This window comes from Pseudophryne corroboree, chromosome 1 (assembly GCF_028390025.1).
Source record: "Pseudophryne corroboree isolate aPseCor3 chromosome 1, aPseCor3.hap2, whole genome shotgun sequence".
NCBI classification, from domain to species: Eukaryota; Metazoa; Chordata; class Amphibia; order Anura; family Myobatrachidae; genus Pseudophryne; species Pseudophryne corroboree.
The window spans coordinates 1211469780-1211486648 of record NC_086444.1 but is presented as its reverse complement, the minus strand read 5'-3'; the positions used below and the strand labels follow the sequence as shown (position 1 = coordinate 1211486648).

The window sequence follows — 16869 nt, the reverse complement described above, 5'->3', positions numbered from 1 at the left end:
ATCGTTTTTACATGCATTAATCCCCTTTTTCTATTTATTTCCTATTTCTATGCTAAAAAACACTATAAATGTCCATACTGCTGCCCTCCATTAAGATGGCCGCCGCATAGAGAGACTGAAGGAAAAATCTCTACAAAGATGGCCGCCGCTGAGAGAACTATGAACTCAAAACTCAGCTCTCTTGATACTAGAAGCATTGGAGATCGCGGGCGCATGCACAGTCCGGTTTCCGGAAGTGGGGCGGAAGTGACGCGACGCCGAGAAACCGGAAGTGGGGCGGAAAACGCATCGGCGCACCTTCTGATGGATTTATTCGGTTTTCTGAACTCCAAACCTGCTCCTAAAACAAATAATTAACATATGGAACTTATATATTATCTAACTATGTCACTCACCAATGTAAAATAATAGCTCTTAGTCTGTCACAAAATATCATGTGGTATCAACAGGAAATGATGTCATAATTGACACCAGATTAGCATTGGTATAAATAGATGCCTGGTCCCAGTCTGCCAACACCCCTTGATGAAGTCTTAAGGACGAAACGCGTTGGGCTATCTGGCAGTGACTACATACCAAGTTAAGGAATCTTTTTACTATTTATTCATTTTTAACTGGTATTATATATTTCTGTATGTATAGTTTTTATCCCATTTTTTAGAAAAAGTTTTTGTCATTTTAAATTTTACACATTAATAAATTGTATTTTATTCTTAAACTATTCACCTAAAGTGAGATTCTTTTAGACACCATTGGTCGCTAAACCCCCTCCCCCCCAACTACATACATATATATATATATATATATATATATATACATTCTCCACAATGTTCAGTATAGCGCAAAAGGATCTGCTGTTATCCAGAGATTAATTCCAAATTGAGTGCAGCTTCAAATCCCCTCCATGCCACTGGAGTAATGTTAAAGACTGTCAAAAAATGGAGAGCGCATTCTTGAATATATAAAAAACAACTTTTACTTGTAACATCTGATTACATACATTGAGGTTGAAATTCAACAGCAAAGGTGTTTCCAAGAGCGACTTATCCGTTCACGTCTTCTGATCCATGGCTTGTCCCACCATCGGCTCTGATTCTAGAGGATGACGTCACAGCGTCCACTCAGCCACGGCCAACGCGTTTCGTACTTCAGGTACTTTGTCAGGGGGTCCCCCTGACGAAGTACCTGAAGTACAAAACGCGTTGGGCGTGGCTGAGTGACGTGGATGCTGGGACGTCATCCTCTGGAATCAGAGCCAGTGGTGGGACAAGCCGTGGATCAGAAGACGTGAATGGATAAGTCACGGTGGAAACACCTTTGCTGTTGAATTTTAACCTCAATGTATGTAATCAGATGTTACAAGTAAAAGTTGTTATTTTTTATATATTCAAGAGTGCGCTCTCCATTTTTTTGACAAAAAAAATATATATATCGACTCCACTCGTCCGGCACTCCCCTGGTTAATACACGTTTACTTGCTGCGGTGCCCTCTTAAGCCATATAGGCTATTTGTAGAAGTGGAATATAAGCGGCACTCACCAGACTGCAGAACCTAATTAAAATGTCCTTTATTAGGGTCCCTAATAAAGGACATTTTAATTAAGTTCTGCAGTCTGGTGAGTGCCGCTTATATTCCGCTTATTTATATATATATATATATATATATATATATATATATACACCAAATAACATGCAAACGTAGTGTGACAATGTATCACCTAAAAAAATGTGTAAAAAATATAATTTTTTGTGTATTTGACTTTTTTTTATCTCATTCTCAGTGGTGAGCGTTTGGTTTAACTTTGGAGTTAAAATAAAAAACTATATCAAATTTTATATATGTGTGTGTGTGTGTGTGTGTGTGTGTGTGTGTGTGTGTGTGTGTGTGTGTGTGTGTTTTGTTTTATTACATGTTTCATTATATGTAAATGTTTCTATTGTATTTTATTCTCCAAATATGACAACAATAAAATATTTGCCAGATCTATTCCTTAGAATTATTATTAAAAGTCATTATTTAGTAATACTAAACTACACAGTTTCTTCATTTCATGATTATACAATAGAGGAAAGCTATTCCATGAGCTTTTCATCCATTATGATAAACTTTTTAACATGTCACAAATGACAGAGATATGATTCTCCTACAGAAACATAAGATGTAGTGTGCATGCTGTTTCTAATGACCAATATGGAAATTTTGGTTTGCTTAGAAAACCACCATTAAAATAACATAACCTAATACAAGTTTCACACAAAATATTTATTTACTATTCAATTATGTAGATTTTCATTGAACCTTGCAGTAAGCATAACCATTTAGAAACACACTATGAATTTTGTAGAGTACATCAGGTAAATGAGTGCAAAGTACAGTACACACAATGGAATAGCAATATAATTAATGGGAAGGATTAATTATCTATTAAGTAATAATAAACCACTATAAAGTCTTACATTTTTCTATTGTTTCGATCCAGTTATGAATGATATGTGCTCCATTATACAATTCTGGGATATAAAAATATTATTGAGATTAGACATTAGTGATTAATTCATTTTATAGGTTCAGTCACAGAGAGAATCATGGCTCGGTTCATAATTTGAACACTTTATTTTGTTTGAATGTGAAGGTGTCGGCATAAGCTTATAGGGTATCTGACAATGACTGGTAAACATGTGAAATGCAACAATTTAAATGTAAATTAAAATGAGTTAGTTGCGTTATGCTCATTCTCATTTTACTCTATTTTTTTTTTGTAAAAAAAATTGTAAGAAATGTATTTGTGCCAATTAATTTCCCAGTTAAGATCAGGCAACAAATTTGACTGACCTTAAGAATTTAATGCAATTACTCCTCCATTGTGGATGATTTTAATTATATAGATCTAATAAGGTTGTCAATGTAATTTTATGTTACTGTTGATATGCTTGATATGTTTGATTTCTGTACAGGTGTTCAGCCACTGTCATGGCTTATACTACAAAGCTGACCAATTGTAATGTATGCTGACTCTATGTTTTACTAGAATGTTTCAAGTTTATTATAATTAATATAGTATTAGATAAACTATGTTATATAGAAAATATTTTTGTTCGATTTTATTTGAAAAATGAATTCATAGTCTTTATACACTGACCGCTTTAACGTTCACAACATTTACAAAACATCTCAAAACCTCAGTTTACATTTTTTAAAGCAAATTCAAATGTTTATTACTTTAATTATATACCGTAAATTTTATGTATATCTGTCATTCGCCAAAACCGTTATCCATGCACTTGATATTTTTTGTGTGGACTTTTTGCAACCTCCACTTTTGTTGCCTTCTTCTCATACTCCTTTCCTAACTTGAATCTTCCCTTATTGCAGATAATCATCTCATTCACCTCTCCCCCCACTCTTGCTCACCCTTCCCCCTCTAGGAACTACCGTACTGCACTGGCTGCTCATGTAACTCAAAGTAGAGTTCAAACTCCTCACCCTCACACATAAGTCCCTAAAACACCCCACTCCCTACTAAATCTCCAACCTCTTATCTATTCACACTCACTCCCATCCTCTACACTCTACAATGGCCTCACCAAAGCTCTGGTCCCATCCTCTCATTCCTGGAATGAAGATTTCTCCCATGCCGTACCACTGCACCAGAACTCACTGCCTTACTCTATCACACTTTGAGGGAGATGTAGCAAGCCTTCTAAAGAGTGGAGTAGTGGACAAGTGGAAAAGTTGCCATAGAAACTAGCTGCTACATTCCTTTTTCTAGAATGTACTAGATAAATACTGACAATTTTTCCACTTACCACACCTATGACCAAGCCCTTAAGACTCATCTTTGCAAGACACAAATCAGGATATAGTTACTGTGTGTTCATAAGCAATAAAAGCAAATACAAATAATTCCTGTGCAAGTTATCTTCCTTATAGCTAACTTGACTGAGGAAAACTTCTCTCATCAATGACTTCTATTGGTTTCAGTATAGATTGCCTAACGTCACAATGTCAACAATAACTGTGTAGACACCAGAAAGCCAGCTCTGGGTCCCTGCATGGTTAGAAAAAAATCATGCTGTGAGTCTAGAAGCAGTTAAACATAATAATTATATCTAATTACTATTGTACTTAAGTGAATGTCTGCAATGTTTTATTTTTACTAGTAAATTACTTTTGGAATTTAATTCTGGCCTCACCAATATGATATAACATTTGGGATAAAATATACAACCCAATATCCCAACACTTGAAGACACTATAGCAAATATCTCTACAAGCACTGTTCTTTTCCCAGTGACACTCATATATGCCGGGATAAAAGTCACCCAGACACTGCAGAACACCAGCATGCTGAAAGTGATGTATTTGGCTTCATTAAAACTATCTGGCAAGTTTCTGGCCAGGAAAGCTGCAATGAAACTCACAGCTGCGAGAAGCCCCATGTAACCCAGGAGAATGGAAAATGCCAATATTGAGCCTTCATTACACTGTATAATAATTTTATCGATATATGTGTAGTTGTTGCTTTCTGGAAATGGAGGTGATACACATAGCCAAACGATACTGATTACAACTTGGATAAATGAACAAATAAGGACCACATAGTTGGTAATTTTCACTCCAATAAGTTTTCTTTATGAGCTTCCAGGTTTGGTGGCATTGAAAGCCAAGTAGACCATTATAGTCTTGGCCAGAATGCAAGAGATTTCTATTGAGAAGATGATCCCAAAGGAGGTTTGCCGAAGCATACATGTTATATGTACGGGACGTCCCAGAAATAGCAGTACGAAGAGGAAGCTCAGCATGATGGAGACCAGAAGAAGAAAACTCAGGTGTTTATTATTGGCTTTGATGATTGGAGTGTCCTGGAATACAATGAAGATGACCAAAATAATCAAAGTTTTAACGAAAAATAATATGGAAATAATGCAGACAGCAAGAGCTATGGGGTCATCCATGTAGGACAGGAATTCAACTAGTTTCGGAACACACTGGTTTCTGTCATTTGGCCACTCATCTTCTGGGCACTTCTGGCATGACGTTTTGTCTAGAAATTGTTAAAATATATGTAAAAATAATATAATTATCTTAGCAAATATGAGTGTGAGTTTGCAAATGACTTTGTAGAAGAAAAAAGATCCCAAGTGTCAGATATGTGAATATATATTAATAAACTGCATACACAAAAAATGATAATTTATGGATCACTCTGTGAACAGTCAACAATTCAATCCATATAACCCAGCTTGTCAGCACAAGAATGTCATAAAGTACCCAGCAAATGTGCAAGAAAACAGCAGCTATTTCTTTATTGCTTAATATAATATAATGAGATACCGTAAAGCAAAGAAAAAAGTTTAGATTTGTATCCTGTGCTCATAAAAAGCAATGGATAAAGTACTTAGCAATTAGCAGAAAGTGAGTTGAATAGATTTCCATGTTCACATGCTGGTGGCTTCAGAAATTAGCTTTAATGAGTTTACTGTGACTGAGAAACATAGGAAACATTTTCACCTGTGTCATTGGATATTTCTCCATTTGAGCATTGTACACATTCAAAGCAGCACTGATGGATCCCGCTCTTTAAAACTCTTCTGTATCCTGAAGAACAATCTGTAGAACATACAGACACAGGAACCTAGAAAGTAATATCAGCAGTAAGAAAAATAGTAAAAATTATACCAAAAATGTCTCCCCATGACCTGCATGAGTCAGCCTGAGAACCAGACCTGGGGGAAGTGCAGGTGGACATATATCCAAGAGAATGCTGCCTCTAGCTATATCTGTGTTTAAAAAAAAAAAAGTTTGTACACTTCTGTAGAGAATGTATTATGTGCCACCTTGTTTAAGAAAAATGTTCACAGACTTATCGGATAGATGCTGGAGATACTACAGTATGCCACCAAAGGCCGTGTTCTACACTCTTAAATCTATGGTGAGATGTCATACTTCATATTTAACACTCTCCAAATCAACACCCCACCTGAACCAACATTTTTTATTCTTTCATTGGGACTCCCCTCTGTCACCCGACATCACAATAAATGTCTATGGTACATAGGCACAGCCACTACTTGCAGCTGGAAGACAAATGGAAAAAACCTGACCCTCCATCACCTCAAATGATAATTTCCAGAAATTAGTATACCTATCATATGGAATTCATTCTTTGATAAAAGTTGGCTCTCTTTACCTGTCACTCCCCATTTGAGAAAAGTGGAAATACCCTAATCACGGGATTTGATTCCATCTGCTGACTCTGAGGTATAAGCAGTCTTTACACTTCCCCGCTTAATACTGCTTGCCAGTCGCCACTCACTGGTCTCTCCTTACTCACCGCAGCGGCAGCTCTCCTAACTGCCGGCATGCCCACATCTTCCTGCCCACAGCTCTCCCCACTGCACTCCAGGATGGATCCCTCCAGCACTACTGATAAGTATAGCAATGAACCCCTCTCTCAATCCTACAGTGGTCCACCAATGCTGGAGTCTGAAGCCAGAGACTGCGTGACATCACCCCTAAACAGTCCCGGCCTAATTAAAGTTAAAAATAACACTATAAGGCCACTAGTGCAGCAATACATCACCAGGAATCCCACAGGGGATAAAAAAAAAAGAACTCTCTGCTACTTTTGACAGGGTTGACCATTCTCTTCTCATTCAGACACTAAATTTCCTAGGTATTCAGGACACGACCCTTTCTTGGTTTCTATCCTACCTATCTAATCGCTCCTTCTGTGTCCGCTTTTCTGAATCCACCTCCTCTTCGCTACCTCTATCAGTTGGAGTATCGCAGGGTTCGGTCTTAGGTCCTCTGCTTTTCTCAGTCTATACTTTATATCTTGGAAAACTAATCAGCTCTTTTGTATTTCAGTATCATCTGTATGCAGATGATACTCAAATCTACCTATCCTCCCCAGATATGTCACCATCTGTATTGGGCCGTGTCACTGAATGCCTGTCTGCCATTTCATCTTGGATGTCATCTCACCATTTCAAACTTAATATTTTCAAAACAGAGATAATTATATTTCCACCAGCCAATAGTAGGTACCAACCTTAATTCTCCATCACTGTTGAGAGCTCGATAATCAAACCTACCCCACAAGATCGCTGCCTAGGTGTCATACTTGATTCAGAACTGTCCTTTGTTCCCCACATTCAATCTGTCTCAAAATCATGTTACATGCATCTAAAAAACCAATCCACAATACGACCATATCTTACACATGACACAGCAAAAACTCTAATCCACGCTCTCATCATCTCACGCATTGATTATTGCAATAGTCTTCTTATTGGTCTTACCAAAAAGATACTCTCACCACTACAATCCATTCTAAATGCAGCTGCGAGGTTAATTTTCCTTGCTAGATATTTATCGTCTGCAGATCCGCTCTGTCAGTCCCTCCAATGGCTACCTATATTCTACCGTATTCAATATAAAATACTTTTACTCACACACAAGGCTATTAACCAAACTGCACCAACATACATCTCTTCACTTATCTCAAAATATCTTCCAACCCGACCTCTTCGCTCTTCACAAGATCTACGTCTCTTATCCACACTCTTTACTTGCTCCCATGCACGATTACAGGACTTTCTTCGGCTGCACCCACTGTGTGGAATGCCGTACCACGCACAATAAGACTCTCCCCTAGTCTCCAAACCTTCAAGCGTTCCATGAAAACTCACCTCTTCAGACAAGCTTATCACATTCCAGAACCGCTCAAATTACCTTCATAAGCTTTCCTATCTGATTATATCCCCACTATACAGTCCACACATAATCCCCCACATATTTAATTCTTCACTCCCCCTTCCTCCTGACCCTGGTTCATCATTGCTGTGAAGTGATATCAGGCAGCCCACCAAGAACCTTTACAAACTGGTGGACAACTATGCAATAGATAGAACCTATCTTTGTGTATCAGTGCCTGTTTCCCCATAGATTGTAAGCAGAGCAGAGCAGGGCCTTCCTACCTCTATGGCTGTAATTTGTAATTACCCAGTTTTGTCTTATCATTGTGTCCAGTTGTAAAGCGCAATGGAATTTGCTGCATTATATAAAAAAAACTGTTAGTAAATAATCCCTAACACTAAATTGCATTGCCATGTTCGCTTTGGTAATAAAGGAGTCTCTTGCCATGAATATCCCTCTGTTTGAGGCTAGAATGCATTTTAGGTGAAACATACCAATGACTTATCAATTCTAAGCGGTTCATTTATCAACAAGTGATAAAACATGTGAATGATAAAACTGTTACATATGATAAATGATGCTCCAGCCAATCAGCTCCCAACTCTCACATGACAGTTAGGAGCTGAACACATAACAGTTGGGAGCTGATTGTCTGGATTACCAAATATGATATGCAACAGGTTTTATAACAGACTTCCACAGTCTTTAATGCTGCAGTACTTTAATTGCAATCCTTATCATCTTTGGTGTCAAACAAGTGGATGTATGTGCTGGGATGGGCGTTGCAGCAATGGTAGAGAACCCGCTTATCCCAGACTGGTCACAGTCACTCCGGTGAGTTGCGGCTAGATGTACTGTATTAGTGGAAGTGTGCTACTGGTGACAGTGGATATTCAGCTATTTTTTGCTGCTTTGTGCAGGCTCTTCTTGTAGGGGCACACAGAAGCAGCTGAATGCCTCACTGTCATCATTTGCATGTTTCCGATGCCAGACTTCATTGATTTCTGATTCTTAGTTTACATTAGCACAGTGATTTCTAGTTCTTGTTGTTATCCTTTGTGAAGTTTCAGTGCAAACTTTTGCTACATTTGCTGCAAGTAAACTACATATATACACTGGGCTGCTGACAGCTCTGCCGGGCCCCAGTACTTGAAGGAGGTATGGCTATCTTGGGGAGGTGTGGCCAGGCCCCCTTCTTATTAGCAGATCAAAAATACTCAGGGGGCGTCGTTGGCTCAGGGCAGGCTGGTCAGAGGGACAGATTTCCCCGCTCACCACACAGGGGTAGGCAGAGCAGGCCCTAACCAATATGATGCCCTAGGCAAGATTTTGGCTGGTGCCCCCTAGCACCGCCGCTAGTTCTGCAGGAGATGCCTGGCATGGGTCAGTTGGCAGCTCTGCTAACGTTGGGCGCCTTTTGTTTTTGAAAATGCATCATATTATTTGCATTACTATGTGGCTAGGATGCACAAGCAGCTTCTACTGATTAAAATGATATGCAGCATGCCTATATTATGTGTGCGACTGCGGCTGTATCTGCATACGAAATGCTACATTACAGTGATTTCCAGGAATACACTGCAACGTAGCATTTCGTATGCAGATACAGCCGCAGTCACACACAGAATATAGGCATGCTGCATATCATTTTAATCAGCAGAGGCTGCTGGTGCCCCTAAGCATACCAAATGCCCCAGGCATTTGCCTGGTTTGCCTATGCCTAAGGCCGGCTCTGGGGATAGGGGACTGACTGCTGCCACATCTGCCTCTTACCCCAACCCAGCACACGATAGTCTCTTTCTCCATACCCGAAGGTACAGATTGAGGGACAAGTGGATGGATGGCCATGGGCCCCCCCTTTCCCCCTCCAAAGATTACCCGCACATACACCCTCTTGGTGGCGGTGTATATCCACCTCTTTATAGTGCACCAGTAGTTTTATTATGGATCTACCTATAACCTCTACTGTGTGTTTTTTCAGTAGGCTCTTAAAAAGATTGAGAGCTGGTAAATTGGGCTTTTTGGCAGTACCCATTTGAGGAAACCCCTTTGAGGAACACAAGAGATGCTGGCACCTATGTTTCTTTTTGCTCAGTAAAGCAGGACACTAACCAGACCATGTTTCCAAAATATGGGATGATTGTTGAAAACGAGCTGCTCTTCTTCAGTAGATGAAGCATTAAAAGATGCAACTTGCTTGAAGCGATATTTTCTATCAGGTAAAACTGAGTAACTATTAATGTAGTAGAAATCGGTCATTTCTCCTTTCTTATTAAAATAGATGTCTTCTCCCGTGGGATCTCGAAAACGAACTCTTCTTAAACAGTGCTTGAAGAAGGGATATGTATTTGTATTTTTAAATTAACATAATTTTGTTAGACATGAGTGTAATAAATACAATACAAGTAAATGAATGTGTATTGTACATTACGTTTATTGCTAATTGGGAAAATCCTGGAAAAAAAAGAATCAGCAAAAATACCTTTTTTAGCATTTTCTGATTAGAAAAACCTCTTCTAAAATTACAATCTATTCAATTTCAGTTTAATACTATAGTATTTATGGGTGGCCTTCAGTTTGCCAGCTGATGGGATCCCGGTGCACAGTATACCGGTGCCGGAATCCCGACCGCCGGTATACCGACACCTTTTCTCCCTCTTGGGGGTCCACGACTCCACTGGAGGGAGAATAGATATCGTTGCGCGTGTAGCATGCCACCGTTCCTGTGACGTGGCAAGTGCAGCGAGCCCGCAAGGGGCTCATTTGCGCTTGCCCAGCTGTCGGTATGCCGGCGGTCGGGATTCCGGCGCCGAAATGCTGGCCGCCAGGAGCCCGTCCACCGGCATACCATACTACACCCAGTATTTACTTCTTATCTAGTGTTTAAAGGAATTAGTGAGATTTCACTGTAAGATTTTCTTTTGTGAGTCCCCAGGCTCCTCTTTTCGTACCAGCCGCTGCCTCCAGGAGAAGAAGCGTGATTTGATCTCGTGACCTCACCATCTCGCTCCCTGTAGCCCATTCATCCGTTGGGCCTCTACGATCGCCTCTGCCTGATTGACAGGCAGAGGCGGTTGCTGGGTGGGGGGGTGGAACAGCGGCGTTTGTCCACCGTTTCGTGGCCGGACCAAATGGGGGGCGGGCCGCAGTGGCTGCGTGATGTCACACGCAGCCGCTGCAGCCCGGGGAGCGATGAGTAGCTCCCGGCCAGCACGCTAAAGCTGCACAGGTTGGGAGCTACTCTTGAAGTGCAAAGGCATCGCCGCTGTGCGATGCCTTTGCACTTCTGTGGGGGGGGGGGGGCACTGACATGCGGGGCGGGATAGCCCTGTGCTGGGCGTCCCCCCGCATGTCAGTGTGAATGATCGTAGCTGTGCTAAATTTAGCACAGCTACGATCATAGAGGAATGACCCCCAGAGTTCCTTATATATAGTTTTAATAGGTTCTTTATTTTTCACTATTGACTAGGGAGTGAACATTGAAATACAGAGTAGAGGCATGCACCAGGAGTTAGAGCAAGTCTGCAGCTCCTGACATGTGGGGTTTTCACAGTTACTATTGGATGCCCTGGAACATGAAACTTGGAGATGGTGTGCCAAGAAACAGTCTTTCATACTTAACTGATTATTTCCTGTCAACCACACTTATGGGGCAATCCAGGAGGCCTGGCGCCTTATGAACTGTTTTAAGGAAACTTTGTGGCACAGGGGTTACCCTGTGTCAATATAGCAGCTGACAATTGAAGAATTGCTGTCTAATCCCTAAAAAAAATCAAAGAAAATAAGAGTAAAGTTGGGTACACACTTGTCCAATCCTCGGGAGATCCGACTCCCGACCGACCGGTTTGTCAGACATTGGACAAGTGTGTACCGTCCGCCGACCAAGCTGCACACCCAATCCTGGTCACCTGTTGAGTCTCCTTGGTTTTAAACACGCTTAAAAACTAGGAGACCCTATCACCGACTAACCAACTGATACTGTAGAGTGTGGGCTGCTGATACTGGAGCATGCAACTGATCTACAGTCCCGGCAGCCTAACACACTGTCAGCATGGTGTCAGTGTGGAATCCAGAGGGATACTGGCACCATCAGCCGCTGCTGTGGAACTCGGCAGTGGGGAGCAAGGCGGTGGGACAGGGCACTTTACCTGTGCACACTTTAGCAGTGGGCGCGGCTTCCCATTTCAAAAATGGCACTATGGTGCCATCTTTAAAATTCAAGATGGCTGCAGTGAGCCAATTTCCACGTCATATCTCTGCCCCCTAGTGCCGGCTAATATTTGTCCTGGATGGGTGGCGGCCATTTAAAATCGCTTAAAGGCACTGCCCTCCAGGTGAAGGTACTGGCTAATAAAATATTAAAATATTCAGTGTTCTGTTTTTATTTTGATATTTCTTTTACAAGGGGCCTATAGGTACCAGTGTGCCCTTAATGCCCCACATGCTGGAACTTGTGGTTCTCCAAGTACCAGCATGCATGGGAGGCTTGCGGGGACCTGCAGTCCTCCTTTAAAAGATAATATTATTCTATCTTTCGCTAATGGACTATCAACCCGGCTCCCACAGCCCAGAGGTGCTGGGGATAGCTCCAGGCTTCAGACCTGGCCTTGAGTGCCCTGGAGAGATGAAAACCCTTTATTGGGGAGGTCCCCAAATCCCCAGGAATCTCAGGCCTGGGCTGACTAGTTAGGTGAATGCTTCAGCTACGGGAGACTGTCAAATGTGTCCCCTAGCTGTGGCATTACACACCTGCTAGTGGAGCCTGGTGCTGGTTCAGAAAATAAGGGGCCCCCTACTTGATTTGTTACCCGTATTTTTAGAACCAGGGTCAACTCCAAAAGCCCAGTGCTGGTTCATTAAATATGGGGGATGCCTACACATTTTCTTCCCCTATATTTTTTGGACCAGGGCTACCTCAAAGAGCTCAGGGCTGGTTATTCCTTTAGGGGGGCACACTGGAATGAACATTTATTATGCTGTCCCTATCCCCAATTTACCATTATAATTAATTCAATTCCTCTATGGAATAATTGGACAAGTGTGTAGCATGGTTTGGATGTAGAATCTGCAAGCAGGTCTGCAGTAGGACTATATAAATAGTCTGATCTGCGGATGATTGGACAAGTGTGTACCCAGCTTTATACTGTAGATGCCTGCACTTGTTTTAACACAAAAAACACAAATGCTGTTACTGTAACAATTTATTAAAATACATCAATAAATAAAAACTAAAGCTACAGCGCAGTCCAAAATTCAAATATGGGAGCAAGTCAACTGCCACTCCAAACACCGCCGGCCAGGACTCACTGGCAGTTGGTGTGGCCCCCTTATTTGAATGTTGGACTGTGCTGCAGCCCCACCTCTGGAGCAACCATTGGCAAGTAAAGTCCAGGAACAGAACAAGTTGTGCCTAATGGAATGGGTCATGTTGGAAGGTATGTATCAATAGAGTCATATGAATATCAATAACATCTACTGTACATTTACAACAACAGAGAGGTGGAACTAGGATGTACCTGTGAATTCTACACTTCCTGAAGACATTAGCCTCACCCCCTCGCATGATGTTATGACATCACAATTTCAAGAGCACAGCCACACCCAGGGTGACACAGAGACCTGCCAGCAGTGTCTGAGTTGATGAAGGGTAGAAGTAGACAAAAGATAGGGTGCACCAGTGTAAGGATAGTGCATGGTTAAAAACAAGAGGGAAGAGTACACTTCATGTTATAATTAAACATAAAGAGTGGATTCTCCCTATAGGCACTGATCCTTGCTAAAAAAAAAAGGTCATAAGGGTGTGAAAAATCAAAGAAAATACCCCGGGAAATACCCTGCATTGTCAAGGCTGAATTCAGCCTTGACAAAGGGACCTGGAGTCCCGAAACGCGTAGGCATTATCCTGTTTGTGCCATCACGGATCACTGGACCTGTGAATGCTGTATCGCTTTGGGAAACTATCACTGGGAGCCAATGCAGGGTATTTCCCGGGGTACTCTGCATTACAACACCTGCGGCTCCTTCTACCTGCACTGGTAGGATTAATTTCCATTGCCACATTTTTTATTCATGTTATGTGTAATAAATCTGTTTTAAATATTTTACAAGCGTATCTCACTATTTGGTGAAATTTTAATGGATAAGGTTTATCACACCCTTATGACCTTTTTTAGCAAGGATCAGCACCTATAGGGAGAATCCACTCTTAATGTTTGATTTATGTTCTTGTTGGGAGCCTTCTTGGGGAACTCCAGCATTCTTCCAGGCTGCTAAAAGATCCATTACAGTGCAGTAATTCACCTCACACTCCTCATTTTTGTGAAATAGTCATGCTAGAATTAGTTTATCTAAAAAACATTTGCAGCACAATTAATACATTACCTGGCGCATTTTTTTATAATTTTTTATGTAACTTGTGTTTGGATTTCTGGATGTATAAAGCTGAATTTCATGCAGAGAATGTGCTATGGCATAGACAGCTTTGTAAACGTGGTAAGTGATGCCAAAGCTATGAGTGTGATATTTAAGGTTGCTAAGGTTACGTAGTTGCACAGTCTCATTGCAGTTGAGAAGTTTAATCTTATACTCAGATTCAAATATTGAATTGAATGAAGAATTTGTAGTTGAGCAGTGCTTATGCAATGCTAGTATGTACTCTAGTAAAAGGTCATTTGGGCGATTTGAGCGGCTAGCCTCTTCTAAGAATCTTTTCAGTTGCGGCATCTTTTTGGGGATAGGTGAGAATACCAGACTTCCATGTAAGAATGCCTTATATTTTGAAGCCAAAACCATCTGAACATTCGCACCTACTGGTAAGATGAAGGTCTTCCTGTGACCACCATCACACAGTATTTCAATGAAATATATTGTAGAAAATGAAATTATTCCGCAAAGTACAACAATTTGGGATGTTGAATCATTATAAATCTCTCTGCTTGTCTCAGGAATTAACTGGAATTTATTACCCTCCTCAGGTGTTATCTTAAGAATAAACTCAATGCAGACACCATGGAGAGAAGAGACTTTCTTTAGCTCCTGACTCTGTTTGTCTCCATCATCGTCATCAGAGGTAATTACGCCAATCCACGTCCATCCAAAATGTCTGAGTAACTTAACAATTGCCAGGTACTGGGTCTGGTCACTGGGAAGTGTCTGGAAAAATGATGGATACATTTTCTTGTTGGTTAGAACAGGATCTGTTGCCCCATAGCTGATCTAAGATGAATGAAACACAGATGTGGTAGGACATTGGTAGCCTCATTTACAGTAAAGGTGCTTGGAAAGATACACATCAATAAATGTCTACAGCTGTATTATGACTTGTCACCCAGGTCCCAAGTCCCTTAAGCATCATGTATATAACATAATGCTTAAGGGACTCGAGGAGCCACTTTGTATCCACTATTTATTCTGCAGTAATACTATACGCAGTGAGGAGAATGCCAGGGGAGGCACTGGCTAAATTAAAATAGGAAAAAAGAAAACATGCCCCTCCCCCCCAATCAGTAACCAGCCCTGCACCTCTCAGCTTTATCTGGTACTGAAAAATGGGGGGATAAAATGGCATAGGACCAACCCAGAGTTTGCAATAACCAACACCAGGCTGAACCAGCTGTGGGACAATACCATAGTCTATGGAAGAACAGGAAACTCAAGTATATTAAAACTTCTTAAAAAAACAGAAACCCCATGGTGATATGTTGCCCACAGGAGTGGACCAACCCAGTGCCCCCTTGCCCACTCCCAGCAGTCACTCACCAGCACAAAAACGCATTAATATTATTTGAATATTAAATATATATTACCTGGGTGTATCCATAAAGGTTTAATATCTCCGCTATGTGTAAGGATCTCTCTGAAGTTAAGTCTCCGATAAAACCAGACAATTTGCCATGATCTCGACAGGAAAAGTTAGGAATTGTCTTCCCAGCACCAGATATTATCTGTATAGTACTCTCCATAGCCTTGTTTACACTGTTACAGGAATCAGCTGCATGGTATCCCAGAGTGATGTTGGGTAATAGATCAGGGTTCTGGTTTATCTCATCAATAGCATAAATAAAGGATAAGACATATCTGTAGTGACGAGCTACAGGCCTGTAAATAAATGAAACACATAACAGTCATTTTAAGGATTAAATAATAAATAAACAGCAATGGACATGCTGTACAGCAGTGTACACACAATGCCAGGTTTTAGAAATCTTCAGTAGGAACTAGAGATGAGCGTGCTTGGATCTCTGAGCTTTGAGCCCACCTGAACTTTCCCGATCCGAGGGGATCAAGACCCACCACCTGTATCTCCCTGCCAATTCCGGGCTCCATATCGAGGCAAAATGACTTGAGCTGGAGTCAGAATCTTCTGGTTTTTGGAAACCTTTATAAGTTCCCGCTGCTTTGATTCAGGTGCTACGATGCTGTACTCTGCTCTGCTCTCCTTAGCTTGCTGCTAAAGGCTGCTCCTCTGTCCATGGCTGTGCTGCTTCTAGTGTTCATCATATCCTGCTCCTGTGCTGTGTTCCATTCACACACGAGGTTTCAAAAGGAAAAGAAAGACTCTGTGTTGGGGCACTCTTTAAAATAAAACTTAACTTTTAATTAGTATGCATTAAAATTAGAAATACACAAACAGACACACATATAATACACTGAGGGAGGTTATGGGTTAAGCTTTCCTCATATGATATCATGAATCTATAACCCAAATTTGGGAAGACAAATTGCAGATTCTAAAATATCGAAAACTGGGAGAAATACATTCTCCAAACATTTTAGGTGTTAGTGGCACCAAGGTGAAAATATCACAAATTCAAGATTACAAATGACTGAAGATTCAGATATGTAACACAGTGGCATATAATGAGGATAATAAGACTAAAATTTAGTCAGTTTTTGAATGTCAACTGTGCTAGTATGTCCTGGTAAGGATTAATTGGCCATTTAAAGAGCTATGACCATCAAATTTAAATGTTGTATACAGATCTCTGTCAAATGGCTTATCATAAGAAAGGAAATATGAATGAAGAAGGTGGGGGTCAAATGTTGCTCCACCACTTCTGCAATGCTCCCAGTAACAGAGAATCTGTGCATCTATATTGGACAGCAGAAGTGCCTTTCTTTGGGTGGGCGTCATTAACCAAACACTCTCTCATTCACTACTTTTGGGA

General features: G+C 40.9%; 1 pseudogene; it reads right to left on the bottom strand.

The window, feature by feature from the left end:
* Positions 1-4110: 4110 nt before the first annotated feature.
* On the bottom strand, positions 4111-16027 carry LOC135051582 (vomeronasal type-2 receptor 26-like; annotated as a pseudogene).
* Between the last annotated feature and the right edge of the window lie 842 nt (positions 16028-16869).